The following is a 15,510-nucleotide window of genomic DNA, read 5'->3' on the forward strand; positions in this document are numbered from 1 at the left end:
GATGGGTTTGGAAAATGAAATCTTTTGTACAAACCTTATAATAGAATGCTCATACTAATGCAAAGTAAACATTTGTAAACCTTGTAAGGCTGACCACCATAAACCCATAAATTTAGGTAAACACACCTGCAAACATTTGTAAACCTTGTGAAACTGACCACCATAAACTCAGGTAAAAACATCTGCAATAAGCCAACTATATCAACTTGGCTAGAATTTAACAAACCTGTGCTATTTCCATCAAAACAGGCAGTGAAAATCAACTGGATAAAGGGAGGGGCATTATGAATTCTTGTGGGTTATGACTATATAATTGCCTTTAATTTCTGTGACCACAACCTCCGCCCACTGGGACTTCAGTGAGAGGACCATCCATTTCTCATGAGATTCTAATAAACTTTTATTCTTCACTTTTCGATACCTCTGAGTATTTTTGATTTGGGGTTTGTTGTACCACACAGCAGAATTCCAATCTTTTGACTCTCCATGGCAAGGCTCAAACCTTCAACATCAGGGCTGTTCTATGTTGGTGATCCTCTTTCTTTTCCAAACTGCTGAGAGTGTTTTCTTCAAGGAACCTAATACTTACCTTGAGAACTCTTCAAAATTCCAAAATTTTGGAATTCTCAAATGCAGAATTACAAGATCCACTATTAAGCTCACCTTATGGCAAGCACTGGCATTTGGCCATCTAAAATCTCTCACAAGTTGCCATTTTTTAATTCCTGTTGGGATGGTGGAAGGTAGAAAGTCCCTCACTATCTTCTTGCTATATTCCAGTCCACAGAAAAAGTGCACAAAGAGAAAAAAGGTTTGAGCCAGTTCACACTTGCTTTTAGAGACCAAAAGGGAATTGCTCTTTTAACCAGAGTCCATCCTTACTTATTCCTGTTCTTGGTTGCAAATCCTCTTGAAACCAGCTCTAGTGTAACATATAAATTCTGACCTTACTTTCTCAGGGCCAGGCCAGGTACCTTTTAAAGTTTACTGGATAAGTTTTTTAGAATATCTCTGTTTTCTACTATCATTAGCTCAAACTGCTACTTAGGGGCCCAGGACTAGTGCCCCTATTCAATTTAACACGGAATAACTTTTACAAAGGATAGATAGAGCAAAAACAGACAACTGTTTCCCCATTCCCTGGAGCAAACTTTCCCCTATACTACTTCAGTCTCTGGAGGAATAAGTTCAAAATTTAGCTCAGTCCCATTTAGCAATGATCTCACTGAATTCATATCTAAAGGCAACTTCACTCCTGGAGGAGTGAAGCTTGGGTCTAGCTTGGGTCCAGAAGGTCCTTCTTCCTTGAGACATCAATGATGACTTGGATGTAATACTCATCATAAAGTCCAACTTCTTGATTCCTGTGGCTCTTTCTTGTGGTTGGAAATTTTACTTCCTGTACCTAGAATAGGTAAGATTGAATAGGCCAAGGAGTTCCTGATTCTTGGATACCATATAGCCTTTGAAGGGAAAGAATTATGGTCTTAAGATTTTTTCCATTACCATACAATAAATGCTTGAGAGAGTCACCAATATTCCCCAAGTGAATGAAGCAAAAGAATGGCCAAAGTTAATTCAGGCCCTTTTGAAGATTCTAGCTACACAGCCAATCAAAAAAGACTCTTCCAAAAGAAATCATGATTCTTCTGGAAGCCTTCTTTCTAATATGATCCATGTGGAGAAGGGGCAGGTTGTGTCAAATGAGCAAATTGATAAAGACTGTGCATTTGACCAATACCCATTATATCAATAAGAAGTTTTCTATGTATTTTTAGCAAAGGTGAATATGGAATGTACCTTTTTGACAAAATTATATGCTCTGAATTCTCATTAATACCTTCAACAGAAGAATTCCAATTGGAGTTATGTTTCCAATGAAGAACTCTAGCACATAAGGCAATTCAAACAGAGATTGCAGAAAAAATTTCTCCAGTGAGTTCCTAGGTGTCAATACAATATTGTAGCCCTGCAGTAGAGAAATCCAAATGGAGGTCTACATAAGTTGTACCAATTTATGCCATACCAGGAAGAATACATTAGTTTTACTTATATACAACTATACATATATATATATATATATATATATATATATATATATATGTGTGTGTGTGTGTGTGTGTGTGTGTGTGTGTGTGTACTTGAAAGGTGTACTTGAATCAGACAGCAGAGCACTTAAGGCTAATTACCTATTTGATGCAAGATAATGATTCCATATATATACATTTAGATGAGATGGTGATGTGCTGGCTCTCTTCGCCATTGATGCTTGCTGAATGTGTGGTGGTGAGTTAATTGTAGACAAGGATTGGAGGGCTGAGGGAGAGAGTCAGAGTTGCTCTGTACAAGGCCGAGGAGGAGTTCTTTCAGACTCTGGACTCCAGAGTCAAGATACATCTTTGGCAAGCCATGTGACAGCTTGCCTGCCTCCTTCACTTTTCCCCCTGAAGACCAAGGATTTTGATTGATTCTGATTCTGACTGATCCTGAGGCCCTCCAGAGCTAGCCTGAACATTATATATTGGCACCCAATGTGGATCAATAGCAGCTGAAGTTAGTACAACCCCTTTGAGATGGACTTTGAAGGTGAAACAGGAGTTTTTACTCCTTTGGTAGTTGAAAAAATATCAATTAATCTTTGGGGAAGAGACAACAGTTAGGATTACAAATGAGTACTTTGGTTTTTTAGGCGGGCTGCTGTTGAAGGCCTGCCAACACTCTTGCCTGTTCTTATCCAATGGAAAACTGATACACCAATGTAGATAGAGTGGCCCTTAGCTAGTGAAAAAAATCAGGCTTTATTAGATAGAGTACAGGAGCAACTTGACCAAGGACACTTATAACCTTCTCTAGGTCCTTGGAATTCCCCAGTATTTGTTTTAAGAAAGAAATCTGGAAAATGGAGGATTTGACTGATTTAAGAAAAGTAAATGAATAGATGGAAACGATGGGAACTCTTCAACCTGGACTTCCATCTCCTACTCAATTGCCTAGAGAATGGCCTCTGTGGGTTAATTAAGGATTAATTAAGGATTATTTCTATTCTATCCCTCTAGATAAGGAGAATATGAAAAGATTTTGCCTTTTCAGTACCCAGCATTAACCTGGCTGAGCCTTATCAAAGATATGGACAATTTTGCCACAGGGAATGAAAAATAGCCCTACTATGTGCCAAATATATGTTGCTGCTGCTCTTACTCCAGTAAGAAAAGCATTTTCAAAAGTTATGTTATTACATTATATGGAGGATATATTGGGGTGTGCACCTGAGGAGCAAATGTTAGAAGCATGTCTACAAAAAACATAGAAACACTAAGGAACTACAAATTGCATATAGTTCCAGAAGAAATTCAAAGACATGCTCCTTTTCAATATTTAGGATAGGAAGTATATCCTAAGTTGCTTACAGTACAAAAACTTAAGAACAAAGAAGCTAAACACCTTAAATAGCTTTCAGAAATTGATAGGCAATATCCAATGGATGGGTCCAGTGTTAGGCTTGACTACCTATCAATTGCAACCATTATATGACATTTTAAATTCACCACATGAGCTTACAAAAGAAGCTCAAGAGGCTTTGAGAGAAGTTGAACTGGCTTTATCCAATGTGGTTGAAAGAGTCACTCAAAGACCCTTGGAAATATCAGTTTTTGCTACACAAGAGGCACCCACAGCAGTCCTTCATCAAGGAGACAGTGTGATAGAGTGGGTGAACATCCCAGCACAACCAGAACAAAGCCTTACTCCTTACCCAGTGCTTGTGGCTAGAATTTTATTAAAGACCATTAAGTGAACAGTACAATTATCTGGTATAAGACCTGACAAGATATACATCTTTTATGCCAATGTACAAATTAATGTATGCTGTGAAACCATCCCATAGTGGCAAATTTTATTGGCCATGGTTGCAAATTTTACACACAGATCTCCATTAAAGATAACCATAATTGGCAATGGATTCTTGAAGAAAAGGTTTCTAAGGTTCCTCTTAAAAGACCAACTATCTTTAAAGATGTATGAAAACATAACATTTGTGCTGTATACTATTGTGACTTAACTATAAAGAGAATAGTCAGAATTCCTTTTCAGTCCACTCAGCAGAATGAATTGTATGCAATCATTCTAGTTCTTATTTATTATCAGGAAATTTAAATAATATATCTGATTCGGCCTATTCAGTAGGTGTTGTACAAAGAATTGTCACAGCCCAAATAAAATTTGTAGCTTCTTATACCTTCTAACATATATCAGCTCTTTAAGGAACTTCAAGAGCAAGTGAGAAAGCATCCAGGTAAGATTTATATCTTGCATGTCCATTCTCATAGTGGATTTCCAGGTCCTATTTTTGATGGAAATTCAAAGGCAGATAGCCTTCTAACCATGTTAGCCAATACTCCTTTATTTCAGGCAACCCAAGAATCTCATTCTAAATATCATAAGGCTGCTCGAGCTTTACATTTGCAATTTAGGATAACAAAAGAGTAAGCTAGGAGCATAGTAAAAGCCTGTTCAGCTTGCCTTCCTTTCCATGCTCCTACACTCCCTCTGGGGAAGAACCATCATGGTTTGAGACACAATGAAATTTGGCAAATGGATGTGATCTATTATAAATCTTTTGGTTGTCTCTCTTTTATCCATGTTGTAGTAGATACCTTTTCAGGGTTTACTTTTGCAATACAGCAGCAAAAGAGACAGCCCAAGTGGTCACTGAATTCCTTATACAAGCATTTGCACTTATGGGTGAGCCACAGAAATAAAAACAGATAATGGACCTACATATACTTATAAACATTTTTTACACTTTTGTGCACAGTATAAGATTTTACACACCACTGGCATACTTTTTAATCCTCAAGGACAGGCAATAGTAGAAGAGAAACAGAGACATCAAGATGCTCCTCCAAAAACAAAAGGAAGGAGGAGCCACAGGTAACCCTAGAGAATGTCTAAATTTAACTCTTTATAAAATTAACTTCTTAATTTTTGATAAAGATGCACTGGCTCCGGCAGACATTTTATAGCCCACCAGAAGGGCAGTGTCCAGTGAGGGCAGCTCTACTATCTTTAGATAATAGCCAGGTGATGTGGAGAGATCCAGAAAGTGGTGAATGGAAGGGATCAGAGTGGAGGAGAAGGTTTGCTTGTATCTCTACAGGTGGAGAAGAAATCAGATGGGTGCCAACGAGCTATATTCGCTTTTTTCATCAGAGATGGAGAAGACCCTTGAAATGAAGAAGACCCAAGAAACACTGGGTGGTTCCATCACTGATTGTGCCCACCACTGAAAGAGCATGACAGTTATGGCAATTGACTCATGAACATCAAAAATTGTCAATGAGATTGATGCAGGACTTCAAAATCCTCAGGAATCATTGGATTCCCTGAGACATAAGACTGTTGCAGGACTTCAAAATCTGCAGGAATCATTGAATTCCCTGACACATGGAGTAATGGACAACAGCTTGGTTTTGGACTATCTCTTGGCTGCTGAAGGAGGTATATGTGGGATTGTTATTTACATACCCTCTTTCTAGGACTTCTGGAAATTTTTTACAACACAATGTTGATTCATATTGTTTGTTATATCACTACTTGCATGTACAATTCATGTTTATTATACCACATTGAGCCTGGATTGGCTGTGGGGGAAAATCATCACTACTAGCTATGTGCTTGTATAATACCTCCCATGCTGATGGATTTGTGTATACTTGTTTCTAGTAAGATCTTTCAACCCCAAAACCCGCTAACAATATCTAGTTAGACTTCTCACTTCCCTTTGGTGTTTTTCATCCTGAGAAGTCAGGGAGAATGTGACCACCTGTGTTCCAAAACAAAAGAAAGCAAGAGATGTAGAGGGCTAAAACTCTGAAAAGTGTACTTGAATCAGACAGCAGAGCACTTAAGGTTAATTACCTATTTGATGTGTTCTATAAACATATATTTAGATGAGATGGAGATGTGTTGGCTCTCCTCACCATTGGTGCTTGTGGAATGTGTGGTGGTGAGAATCATAGGCAAGGATTGGAGGGCTGCAGGAGAGAATCAGAGTTGCTTTGCTGAAGGAAGAGGAGAGAAATTTCAGGCTCTGGACTCAAGTCTAGGATTCATCTTTGGCAAGCCATGTGGCAGCTTGCCTGCCTCCTTCACTTCTCCCCCTGAAGACCAAGGACTTTGATGATCCTGACTCTGAATGAACCTGAGACATATATATATATGTATGTATGTATGTATGTATGTGTGACTCTCCCCAAATAAATTATGTACTTGGGATCAATTAATTAGTAATGAGCATCTCATATTCTAGATAAACCCCCTTAAGATGTACATATCCCATGGTCCAGAATGTTCCCTCAACTCTGCCCCTAGGACTACAATCTAACAGACCCAGGATTAAGGTGCCCTACCAACAAACCTCTACTCTTTGTAATCTCATCAGGTTGACTGGTAGACTCAAGTTAATCAAATTATCCTTACTGGTAGAAACTACCAAAGGTTTGTATTTCACTGGCTTTTCCTTATCAACTTCAGGATCACTTACCCCACAATGAACCATTGGAAATGGGACTTTTGCCAGTATTTAAAGAGTTTATTGAAGATCCTTCTGTAAAATTTTCTAAAATATAAATCAGTACTTCCTAATGAATTTCCTTTTAATTCTGGATTTTTCATATCTTAAAGTGTTTAGTATTTTATAGATTAAAGCTACAGAAAGGCAGGATATTATGGAGCACCACTGAGGGAGTGGCACAGTGAATAGAGTCTCTGGCCTGAAGTCAGGAAGATCTAAGTTCAAATTTGGCCTCAGACATCTACTAGTTCAGACTCTGGGCAAGTCACTTAACCCCATTTGCCTCAGTTTACTCATTTGTAAAATGAACTAGAAAAGGAAATGGCAAATTACTCTAGCATCTTTGCCAAGACAACTTCCAATAAGCAGACATGAAGATTTGGACATGACTGAAAATGACTGGACAACAATATAGAGGGAGAGGTTACCGTGGCTCTTATTTTAGTACTCTGCTAATTCTGGATTTTCTTTTTAATTTACAAGGCTTTCTAGACATCTTCATCAGCAAAGTAAACCCTCCAGATGGCTTTATTTGGAAATATAGAGAGGGTATTTAATTGCAACATTGAAGTTTTCTTTTTATATTGTTTTTCTTTCTAAATTAAGTCAGGGCCCAGGTGAGGTCTCTGCCTAGGAGGACAGACTGTTTTGCTTTATTCTGCTTGAATGATTTGGGGCTGGATCATCAGTTGAGTGATACTGTGCTTTTTCACTTATAATTCAGAAGATTTACACAATTCAAGAGAAGAAACAAGAGTTGAAGTTTCTGAGTTTCTAGTTTTACCTCCCTTTTCATCTTTTTTTTAATTCTAAAGCTGCCATTATCTTGAATCAGAATGTAAAATGAGGGAGCCTTAGACACAAGAGTGTTTGAGTTTAGAATACTTGAAATTAGATTTAGAGTTCCTTATCTTGAAATATTTTGTTTATGTAGCTCTTCAAAGTTTACAAAGCAGAGCACCAGCTCTGAAGTCAGGAGGACCTGAGTTCAAATCTGACCTCAGACACATTTCCTGACTATGTGATCCTGGGCAAGTCACTTAACCCCAATTGCCTCAGCAAAAAAAAAAAAAAAAAGTTTACAAAGCATATTCCTCACAGCCTCCCTGTGAGATAGATAATAAAGATATTATATCTATTTTAAAGATGAGGAAATAGAAGCCCATTAAAGGACTTTGTTTTGCAGTTTTTACCTGTCCAATCTCTGAACAAAATAAATGAGAACTTCAAGAATTTCAATCTTTTTTACTTTTCTCCATTTGCCCTAACTTCTGGCAATGACATGGAGGAACTCAGGATTTCAAGATTTGTCATTCTTAACTGTCTAATAGCCCTTACCCGAGCAGGAAAGCAGATTTCTTTCTAAACTTTAGTGCATATTTTCTTCAGGACAATCAGCAAATAGATTATTTTAGCCTGTTCAAGCTGAAGCTTATTTCCTACAGTTTTCATGTTAACAATAAGAGTCATTGCAGCGGCATTGATTTGAGATAGAGAAATTTCTTTATTCCTTCTAAATCTGCAAAAGAGAAAAAAAGCATTTGATAAGAAAAAGTGAATTTAGACAAATTGGACACTTGGTTTAGCCTGTATCCTAAGAGAATGCCTAGAATAATATACCTAAAAGAAGACATTTTGAAGAACTCTAATTAGAGGGAACATAATACTTTGCTCCTAAGCAACTTATTCTACTTTTGGGAGACCTCTAATTGTTATATAAGGTACTACTCTTTTCCTACAGGAGCAGGTTGGTTCCTGAAAGAGGCAGAAAATACATTTTATCTAAAGAAAAATAAGTAAATCAACTTATGACAGTTGTAAGGTACTAGCATTTTCTTATATAAACAGCTTGGTTGTATAAGGGGCAAAAAAAGAAGTTTTGTGAAAAAGTGATAAAATTTGAATGTAAAAAAACCTAGTTTTCAAATAAACTGTGAAAAGAAATAACAGATTGTTGGAAGGAGAAATTGAGAGGATCTGTTTGAGGACAGAGATATGACAGGCTGCAGGGCATTGTGTTCCCTCAACTCATTTGCATTTTAGAGCTTGAGAAAGTAACTCACAAAATGATAAATCAGATAAGTGTACGAAGATTGTGAGATGATTGAATAAACAGTTTGAGAACTGACTGAAATTTTGTGAATTTACCATGGAAGGAAGTGATGAATCATTGATCATCAAGAGATTCTGATTTGGGTTAGTAGAAGTGGTGAGTTACCCAGCAAGAAGTTGAAGAAACAATGGAAGGATCAATTGGAGGTGACTTATTAAACAGTATAATCAATTTACAGGAATATTTTAGCAATTTGTTGGAATATATTGTTTGACTGGAGAGGGATGAAGCTTATTGGAAGGTAACTGAAATTCAGTACTATGTACAGCAGAGGTGTCAAATATGTTTGAGAAATTTAAGAAGACTTATATGAACTGATGAGAGTGAAGTAATCAAAACCAGAACAATGAGGGAAGAAGGAGAGTTCCCAAGTGTGGTTGAAATCTGATTAAAATGTAATTGGAAAATATTTAATAAAAGAAACAAAAATATAATGAAACATTTCATTTTAAAACTAAGTCAAAATGTGGACTGCAGAGATCCCCAAGCATGATTCAATAGCCCTCTTTTTGAATTTGATACCATAATGTAGCGGGTGTAACCCCTTTAAGATTCCTTGTCTGATCTACCTTTGGGACAAGATATTCCTAAGGGAAAAGATCTGTATCTGATCCAGTTTGGGCTGTACCCAGCCCCCAGTTGGTTTGGGTTTTCAGCCCCCTTTGATACAAGATCTGGTCAAACTAGTTTGGGCTTGTACCCAGCGCCCCACCCCCCCATCTGAGCTGGCTAGGATAAAGCCCACCAAAAATCTGGCCTTCTAGGAATTAACCTGAGCTCCGCCCATTGCTTCTTCAAGCAGATAAAAAAAAAGCAAAGCTAGAATCATCTTTGGTTCAGAGATTTGAAAGATGCCAACCAAGATGCATCAGAGATTCTCTGTCCCCGCCGCTTTCGGCGTATATCTTCCTCTATCTAATGCCTTTTACTAACCAGACCTTAACCTTGCTTCCAAACCCTGCAATAAACATCTTTTACCCATCTAGGTTTTCGGCCTGTAAATTCATTTACAGGGGACTCTCGCCCCCACTAGACCTGACTTAACTTTGTATCCTTGCGCCGAATCCTAAGGGGGTTGCAGGGGAGCTCCATGTGACCCCCTGTACCCCGAATCCTGCCACTAGACCTCACTTAATCTTAATGAGGTATATACCTCATTATTAGGTATTTACCTCATGATTTGGTTCAAGTTATCTCATCATTTTGAGGTTCCCTATTACCTCATCAATAAGAGGTGTCAGTTATTCTCTAACATTTCTGATTTGATGGAGTAAGGTTTTGTTTATACTTTGCTGTTAGAAGGATCCATACATAAATTAGACAAACCAGCATTTGGTTGACTAAAGGACTGTTTAGTCTTTGTCTGTACCGCCTAGCATGCTAGCCTAAGAAGCAATGCTTTGCTGAAAACATATTTGACAAATCAACTTCATGTTGACTGAGGAGTTAGTCCAGAGAATCACTATAAGAAGCTTTGTAGTTTTCTGGTTTAAAGAACTACTTGTCATTACAATATCATACTTCCTTAGAATCTCTTTAAAGAAGATGGTGAGTTTAAAATGCTTATCACTACTTCACCAGTTCAAGAGTTCCCAGTAGGAGAGTAGAGAAAACAATTTACATAATGACCATATTGTGATTAGAAAGAACAATAAACATAGTGATAAAAAGGTGAATGTTGCAAAGTTACAAAGAATATCCTTAGATCCAAAGAAGAGAGAGAGAAGATATCTCTCCCTGCTCCTCTGCAGGTGTTGGGATCCATTTGTGTGGAACATCGTGTGTAATGTAAGATTGTTTTCAACATCTTATTCAATTTTTCTGATTTTTGCAATTCCCCTTCTCTTTTTCTTTCTTTTTGAAAAGTTCTTTGTTATAAGGGATGACTCTCTGGAAGGGGAAAAGAAAAGAATATGAGGGAAATCTGGGCAATGATGTCCAAATAAAATAAGCCAATAAAATTGATTTTTAAAAAAGAACGATTAGATATATGCATGTATTTATGAAACATATATATATATGTATCTCTCTATATATATATACTAAAATAGAATCTAATATTCATCAATTATGGATATGGATATAAATATGGAAATATTTATTCATTGACATGACACTAAGAAGAACAGAGGTAAAAAACCTACAGAAACATGGAAAACTTTATGAAATAATGTAAAAGGCAGAAAGAGGGGGTTTTTGTGTATATATAACTTTATATAAGAAAGTTGCATCCTTTTGAATGTGCACTTTAGAACTGAGCACATTATATCAAATTTCCATTGATGTCTTTAAGTGGGTCTTTTTTGTTGTTATAAAATTGATTTTAAAAAATGGAGAAAACGATATATCTCTCATAGCAAATATTTTCCTCTTTAGAGTATTTACACAAAATGACCATTGTGATATTGATTAGTGGAGCTCACTGAAAAAGGGTGGTTGTTCCTTTTCGATCACTGAAAACAAATAGCTAACATTTATATAGCACTTACTATGTGTCAGGCACTATGTTAAACAATTGACAATTATTATCTCATTTGATCCTCACAGAAATCTGGGAAAGTAGTTACTGTGTGGGAGGGGTGCTAGGCCCCCTTCCCCAAATTAATCATAGACATCATCAGGTACAAAGAGAAAGCATTTATTTAGTCCCTGCAGGGAGAGGCCCAAGCACACACCGCGGAGGCATCTCAGCTCCCAACAAGTGTCTGACCTGACAAGCTGGAAGCAGTAAGTAAAGTTGGTTAAATAGCAAAAGACCCAAGTTTTTCCATTGGATAGACTAAAAGGAAGTAACCATCATTGACTCATGGTCACCAATGTTGTCTGCCTCCTGTGGGTCACGTCACTTCTAGTCATTGACCTAGGGCCTTTAGAAATCTCTAGACCTAGAAATCATGTAACTTCCTGCAACCTGGCTCCAAGACTTGACCTTCTGGCTCTGCAGACCTGGGAATAAGGATCATGTGACTTAGGCCTAGTCTCATAGACTTCTTGTGAAAGCTTCACCTATCTCACTACTACTATTATTCTCATTTTACAGATGGGGAAACTGAGGTAAACAGTATTTTGTAATTTAAAAATTAAATTAAAAACAATTATTTAAAATAACTAATTTTAAACATTTAAACTTTAAAAATTTTAAAGAGGTCAAATGACTTACCAAAGGTCACAGCTAGGAAGTGTCTGAGGCCAAATTCAAACTTAGATTTTCCTGCCTTTAGACTCATAATGATATTTATAGAGGCAAAAAAAAAAAACAACTTCCCCCCCCCCCAAAAAAAAAAGTAAATGTCAATTTAAACAGGAATACAAAGATTATCAAGATGAGTCAGAGTGGAAGACATTGGGTACAGTCTATTCCCTAATCTCTGCATGCAAAGAATCAACCAGCAATTTAAAGAAGTATTGCTAGAGATCAGGATTCAGGTACCTTTGGGAGAAGTTTCTAGTCCCTGGCAGCTAGAAGGTAAGAGCGTTGTGGTGAAGGGAAAGTCAACATAGCTATAGAAAAAAGCAAATTGAGTGTGTGAGATGGTCTTCCTCCACACTTTCCTTAGACATCTAATCTGCTATTTAGTTTGCTAGGGGATAGAATGTTACGTTAGAGTTGGAAAGAACCTTTGAGATCATATATTCTAATCCCATTATTTTTCAGGTAAAGAAATTGTGGCTGAAGAAAATCCAGGCATTTATTCACTTAATTCATTAGAAGTAGAATTGGAACTAAAATTGAGGTCTTCAAGTAATCTGTCAGCTTCTTGGACAGTGACCATAGGTCTAGCCTTGAAAGAATTAGGGGATGTGTGGCATCAGTGAATACAATTGAAGGCATCTCTGGGGACAGAGACCACTTATTAAGTTTGGCTTGGAAGTTCAGGACTTAAACTCTCCCAGAGGATGATTCTTTCTTAGTCCCAGTGGAAGGATATCAAGAGCCAGAAAATGAAGGCCCAAATTTGAGTTGAGCCAAAAGGCTGAGTCACAGGGTAAGCCCAAAGATTACTGTTTGTACTGATCCAATGGCACTGGATTCTGTAGTTCACCTTGTTATATATACACAGCACCTTTACATCCTATGTGGGCAAATGTTGCTTCTGGAAGAGATAGCACTCTAGTACAACTAGGGAAGAATAAGTAAGCAGTAACCAGAGAAACTTAGCAGATCAGCTTTTCAGATGCATTCATACTCCTTTGACTTGTGAGTGTTAATGAGCACAGAATTGGAGTTAGGCCATGGCAGGAAGGGACTAAAGAATAGGATGTCATAAGATGGCAAAAGTAGACTCCTCACCAAAACAGATTCAGAACCAGATCATATGAGAATAAAACAATAAAGGAATAAATGGAGAACCCAGTTCAGTATTTGGGATTTAGCTGTCTCGGATTTTGAAGGGACATCTTACTGAGCCCAACGTAGGGCTCAGAGGCAGGAAACCTGGTTCTTGAGGTCAATGAAAAACCTTTTAGCATGTAAGGAATGACTTGCCCTGCAAGTCAAATGCTCTAGAGAATACCAGAACAAACTAGTTTTCTTTAGGTGTTCCAAGCCTCTTTGTCTCTATCTCTACTCAGTGGTAAGAGAATTACAAGAGTCTATACCTCAATTAACCATGATGGTTGTACATCTAATTAAAAAAAAAAAAAAAAAAAAAAATATATATATATATATATATATATATATACTCTCTAAATTAGCTGGTTGGATAAACTGAATTTGACATAATTATTGATCCCATACAGTGAGGATGTAGCATTAGTTTCCTTCTGATGCTTCAAAAATTCCAGTACATTTTAAGATATTATATCCTTTTAAAATGGTTGGACTGACTAATAGAATTATGTTTGTGTCTCTAATGTCTTCCCCCTCTTTATTCCTTACTCCCTTTTCTCTCCAGTACATTGACATTGTAATTATCACAGCCAGCCAGTTCCTTCCTGTGGGGTAGTATCCAACAATTCTACCATTTCCTGAACTCTTCATTGTCTTGGATATTAGCCCAACTCTATTAGGAATAGAACTGGAAGGGGGAAGTCTGTAAACCAACACTTTGGAAGTTGGAAGGACTAACAATGTGGTACTTAAAAAGTCTGTAAGAAAATGAGCATAAAAATCATAGATCACAAGAATGTTATCCTAGCTGTACTGGTGCAAGCACTTTGCCATTTATCATTTTCATTGTCTTGATATTGCTCCTAATGTTATCTCAAACAAAACTTTTTCTTTCTCACCTTCAAGTTCAATTCTAAAATAGGACTCCCGAAAGCTATCATGCAACAATTAATCAAATAGTTGCCTAAATTAGAATGTAGGAAGTGACTAGGAAGAATAACTACTGGAGGCTCACAAGACTTCAAGGGGAAGGGGAGACAAATACAATACCCACTTTGGCTGACTTTTCTAGTTTTCCTAAGGAACACCCAAAGCACTCTGCATCCCAGACCTATGACTTTCTTCCACAGGCATCTTAACTCAATACTCCCAATAGGCTGGCTAATATCTGTGCTGGTACCTATTTTACTATTAAGAGAATAGTCATAAATACATTATAATTCACATTTATGCTTATGTATGAATTTGTATATCTAATACCTTGACAAATGCCTCTAAATTACTCCAAGTACACATAAAAACATGAAGCCAAGGAAGTCATGGGGAAGTCCTGTGGCTTGAGTATGGGGATGGCTACTCCATTTTTATCTACTCTAACACTAACTCTGGGTCCATCCATGAAGTTACTTCCTCTTTCTTTCATGGCCTGCTTCTTTGGCTGTCATGTAACACAATCATCAGTACCCCTTTTCCCTCTGGTTGCATCCTTGGACTAGAAATCAGGGCTATGAGCTTGAGGACCAAAGAGCTTAGCATAATTTTTCTCTGCATTTTCTACCAGTAATGCTGCTTTTTGCACTTTGGAACTTTTCATCATGTCCTCTCTGGGCACCTTCTAGCTTCTCCCTCCTCCCACTTCCCTTATATCCTTTAGTTTTTCAGTTTCCTTTTATGATACCTTCCCAATTAGATAGTTAGCTCCTTGAAGGCAAGGGACTGACATTGTTTTTATTTGTATTCTGTGCTTAGCAATGCTTGACATAGAAGGCACTTATTAAACATTAACAAATATAACCACAGTGGGCTATATTATGGTGAGCAAAATGATCTAATAAACCACTTTCCTCACAAGAGAGTTATACCTGAATTAGGATTTAAGCCTAATTTGATACAGAATATTTATAGATGGGATAAGGATATATAGGCTACTTATTAATACAAGAACAATACTCATTCTCCCTACTTTAACTTATTGGGGAAAAGGAAATCATTTAGAACAGAGTTGAGAAGGCAGGCTGTTGCAAAGAGATGAGAAATACTACTCCTTGTTTTATAGGGGAATACTTTCCTATGTTAGCAAAACTTTTGATTAAGTATTTTATATTATTCTTGTGGAGAAGACGGGAATATGAATAGTAAAATCAGAACAGATTCAGAATTGGTTGGATGGCTATACTTAATAGTAGCTTGGTAAAATGACAATTTCTAGTAGACTACCCCAGGGATATGTAGTTAGCCTAGTGCTGTCATTTTTATCAGTGACTTTGATAAAGATTTAAGTGTCATGCTCATCATATTTATAGATGACAAGCTTTAAGGGATAGCTAACACAATGGATGACAGTCAGGATCCAAAGGGATCTTAATAGAAGACAGCACTGGGCTGAATCTAAGATGATAATCGATATAAATGCAAAACCTTGCACTTGGATTAACATATTTAATTTTGAAAATATAAGATGGGGGATAATCATGGATAAATAATGATTCTGAAAAC

The sequence above is a fragment of the Sminthopsis crassicaudata genome, chromosome 2 (assembly GCF_048593235.1).
Source record: "Sminthopsis crassicaudata isolate SCR6 chromosome 2, ASM4859323v1, whole genome shotgun sequence".
NCBI classification, from domain to species: Eukaryota; Metazoa; Chordata; class Mammalia; order Dasyuromorphia; family Dasyuridae; genus Sminthopsis; species Sminthopsis crassicaudata.